At 31.5% G+C, this 4,243-nt stretch overlaps 1 pseudogene across 1 annotated transcript; it reads right to left on the bottom strand.

The window, feature by feature from the left end:
• Positions 1-452: 452 nt before the first annotated feature.
• LOC143581781 (glycerophosphodiester phosphodiesterase GDPD1, chloroplastic-like) lies at positions 453-1,718 on the bottom strand (annotated as a pseudogene). The gene is made up of 5 exons (XR_013143885.1): positions 1,486-1,718; positions 1,165-1,422; positions 982-1,077; positions 720-908; positions 453-655 (listed from the first exon to the last, which is right to left on the bottom strand). The product of XR_013143885.1 is annotated as a glycerophosphodiester phosphodiesterase GDPD1, chloroplastic-like (transcript).
• Between the last annotated feature and the right edge of the window lie 2,525 nt (positions 1,719-4,243).

Below are 4,243 nucleotides of genomic sequence, written 5' to 3'. Positions count from 1 at the left end.
GCATTTAATTCCTCATTCCGATATCCGTCCATTAAAAGAAAGAACGTGTAACAAATATTAATCGAAAGAAGATCAATATAATTACTGAACATGAATGACGAAATGTGCAAATTTGAATATACTAAAAAGAAAAGGTGTAATTTTTCCATTACGACCCTACACATTGAAATAGATTGGTATCCTCGTTGTTATGTCGATATTGTGGGATTGATGGTTTGTGTTGTTTGTTTTAAAAACTTTTTCCACGATGACAAAATCATCACAATACTTAAAGAGCTATGCATCAATATCATAGACAAAAATGTCCATGAATCATTATCATGAACGAAAACGTCCAGAAGCATCATGAGAGTGGTTATTCTGATTTTAATAGTCCTCTCGGGAGTCTTTTTGTAGGATACTTGGCCAAAGTGTGATTAGCCCATAAGTAAGAACTGTGACCATGACCCGACCCGACCCTAACCCAATGTACACACATCTTCAATGCTGAATCACTTGTGAAATTAAACTCAACAGAAACGGTAATTCAACCTTGTCCGCCACCTGCAATTCGGTCTTCAAACCCGCAACAGCACTTGTAATTTCTTCTACTAAATCAACAATCACACCCTCCACGCCCATAAGATACTGAACATGAACCGCTTCAGGCACGTTACTGCACAAACAACAACAACCATTCATACCATGCCAAAAAAAGACGGTAAGAAATAAAAACTTACTTTAGTTTTCCATAAGTAAGAAGGGACAGATTTGAGTCTTTAATCTCTCTGACAACCGACGGGTTTCTAAATATACCCTTTACTTCTGAAACAACTCCATCTAACCCACCCGATATGGCCAGCTTCTTCTAATGAATTCATCCGAACGTCTTGGTATATCTCGTTTCCTCCATTTGTCAAGAAGTACACCTGTATATTCATTTATCAGTCAAACATCTTTCTCACCCTACCCGACCCGACTAATAAAACGGAACATACTTACAGGGTATTGGTGCTGAAGTTTCTTGATCAGCAAAGCCACATCAGGCTGGAAGGTGGAGAAAATGACAGGTCTTTCTCTGGCATTTTCATATACCACCTAAACCACACATCACATTACAAAATATTAATTAAGACAACAAGATGGTAACAATTGGCAAGAAAGATTGATTTTTGTTTTACTTGCCTTCAGGATTAGTTGAAGAACATGAATGAGATAGTGTTGTTCATAAACAAGGTAATCATCAAACTTCAACTCAATGTTGAATCCCAAACAGGGGTTTACTTTCTGGAAGGCTTCTTGTAATGTGCATGAATGATCATCAATCTCAACCTGACAACCTTTCCGTACTTGGACTTTCTCATCATGTGTTTCTCTCTGAGGACCATAACTCAAGAACTCATCCAAACTCAAATCGGTGACTCGTTTCTCAACCACGTTACCCTGAAGTAAAATACATAATATAAATAAAGGTAAACGGGCAAGATGTTGATTATATAAACTTACATTCTCTTGGGTGATGATGAAACTGTCATGGAAAGAATAGAATTCTCTTTGAAAGTTTTCATTCTCTTATCCGTTGACTGCAGGATGTTCATACCGTGACCCCGGTGGCCGACCACCATGAATTTCGGCAAGGCTTTCCGGACATTGCTGGCGTTGGCGTAAATGGACAGGGTGTCGTGGATCTGATCCAAATGAGGCACGTCGGAGAAATGAATCGCAGCCTTCACAGCCATTAATACTTTGCTTATTATTATTAATCAATTAAATATGTTTGTTTGTTTTATGGTGGGAAGAAATGGGTTTGAAGAGGAGGGTATTTAAGCAATGGATTTCGTAACCGAACCCCGTCACCGTCAACGTGACAGTGACGAGGCGGATAGGATCTTCCTGTGGAATATTCGTTTCTCTGTCTTAGATGGATGTATCTCTGTCTCGCTCTTTATGCGTTGGCTCCTAATTATTTCAGGAAATGTGACTTTTAGACTCAATCAAATCCTTTCTACATTTACGCCATATCATCAATTCATTAATTAAGAGTTTTTTCTCAAAAGGGTGCTGATTGGATAAATATTTACTAAAATGATATTCCTTGAAATATATTTACCAAAATGGTGTTCTTTATAAATCTTTTATTTCTCACTCCTAATGTTATTAAATAACCAAAATGGACAAATGCTATGTTTATGTCTCTCCTATTTAAAAATAAAGAATAATAATGTCAAATAAAATAATATTTGTATATAATAATAAGTTTTCTCCTTTTTTTTTTCTTTTTCATATCCTGGTCGTTTTTTATCCATTAAAACCTAATAAATGTATATAATTGAATTGTTTCTATAAAAACTTAATTATTTTCAAAAAAATTATAGTTTTTTGTTTATTAGTTTTAAAACTTGGTTTGCTAAAAACTTTTGAAAGTTTTAAATAAAACGTGTATATTTTTTTTTGAAATGGCATACAACGGGTATTCTTATCCAATTTGAAATAAAAAATACATATAGAAATGACATTGTGATGTTTCTATTATATTTTTTTTATGTTTTATATTCTTCAAAAGAAGTTTTTTCCAAATTAGATTTATTTATTTTTTTAAATTATATTATAATTTATAATACATTTCGTTTAAGAACTAAATTAACCAATACTTTTGATAAAACATATCTTGAAAATAAAAAGAAAGAAAGAAACATTTTAATATTTTTTAAAATTGATATAAACGTAAAAGGCTATTTCGGAAAGAAGGAAACATACGTTTGTTTTATAATTCGTAAATCATAAATTTAAAATTTTTTACAAGTTTTCTTTTACCACTAAACAAGAATACATATTTTTACAAGTTATTATTCATTAAACAACTGTTTTTTTTAAAGTAAGGTGCTATTAATATATACAAAAAATTGATTTGAGTTGAGAAGAAGATCGTGAATTAAGTATTTATGTTATTTTAAGTTTGATTTAATAAGATGAGCATGAACTAATTAAAGAAAAAAAACGCGTATAACTAGATAAAATATTTATTTTGAAATTAGATTAAAATTATTAGTGTTGAATAAAAAGAGATAGAGTGAAATGGGTCCATCTTGGTTTAACCAATAAAATTGAGAGAGATAAACAAAAAAGCTTGTCAAGAACACTATTTTGATAAATATATTTTAAGGGACACCATTTTGGTAAATATTTATCCCATCAACACTCTTTTGGAAAAAAACTCCAGTAATCAATCAAAGCAAAATATCTTACATAATGCATATTTATATTCATAAAGATTACTTACTTAACCATCGGTTAATTTCTTTTTATATGTGATACTAGATATTTTAGTCTCGTTGACTTTTTGAACGGATTATGCATGGTAATTTATTAGTCTTTACGAATCAAAACTTTGTTTTTAGTAGGATTGAGTTGGTTATTTAAAAGGTAGCTGTGATGCAGCCTGTTATCCGTTTACCTGCCACCCTATTGTAATCATTTTGATGTTTTTAATGTTACATCTTATCCTTTAAAAATGATTGGACCCGTTGACAAAAGTCTTGGGTTCAATTACAATAGACGACAAAGATTAAAAAGAATTTACTATTAAAAATAAATAAAACTAAACTGATTAAAAGTATTAACTTCTCTTTGCTGCTTTAGACTCTATTTTATTCGCTCAAAATTGATATAAATAAAACTAAACTGATTAAAAATATTATTTTAGAACTTTGTCAGTTTCACTATAATATTGTTTATCAATTAGTTTTAATATACTTACATAATTATAGCTTATATAACAAGTTTGTAACCAAATTATTGTTAACTATACCAAAGCAATAGAGGAGGAATTTGAAAGAAGTGGCTTACTGTGGGTCAAAAGTAAAGGAAAACTAACAGACGTGAGTTGGGCTTATTGGTGTTTCTTTTCAATTATATGTAATTTTGTTAGTTGTGTATCTGTTTTCGGTGTGTTAACTCTAGTCTAGCTCCTTGCTAGACTGGTTGTTTTTTTTTTCCTAATAAAATTTGCCGTACAAAAAAAACGACAGTAAAGCAATAGAATTCCAAGTGAGGAGGGTGTGTACATACGTACAAGAACTTAAGTGCAAATTAAAGAAATGAAAAGGATAAGGGTTGTTGTACAATGATGATGATGACGTGTAGACACGACTGTTCCATTCATATTCTGAAAAAAATGAGACCACCAACACCGTAAAATGTCGACGAAATTTCACTTTCAACCCTTCTATAATGCAATAAACACACTTTGCTCTTTCGTTTCAGA

Source organism: Bidens hawaiensis, unplaced genomic scaffold, assembly GCF_021521415.1.
Source record: "Bidens hawaiensis isolate Kalapana, Puna unplaced genomic scaffold, B.hawaiensis_p1.1 tig00031175_1, whole genome shotgun sequence".
Lineage (NCBI taxonomy): Eukaryota > Viridiplantae > Streptophyta > Magnoliopsida > Asterales > Asteraceae > Bidens > Bidens hawaiensis.
The sequence above is the reverse complement of the archived record's forward strand: the minus strand, read 5'-3'. Positions and strand labels throughout refer to the sequence as shown.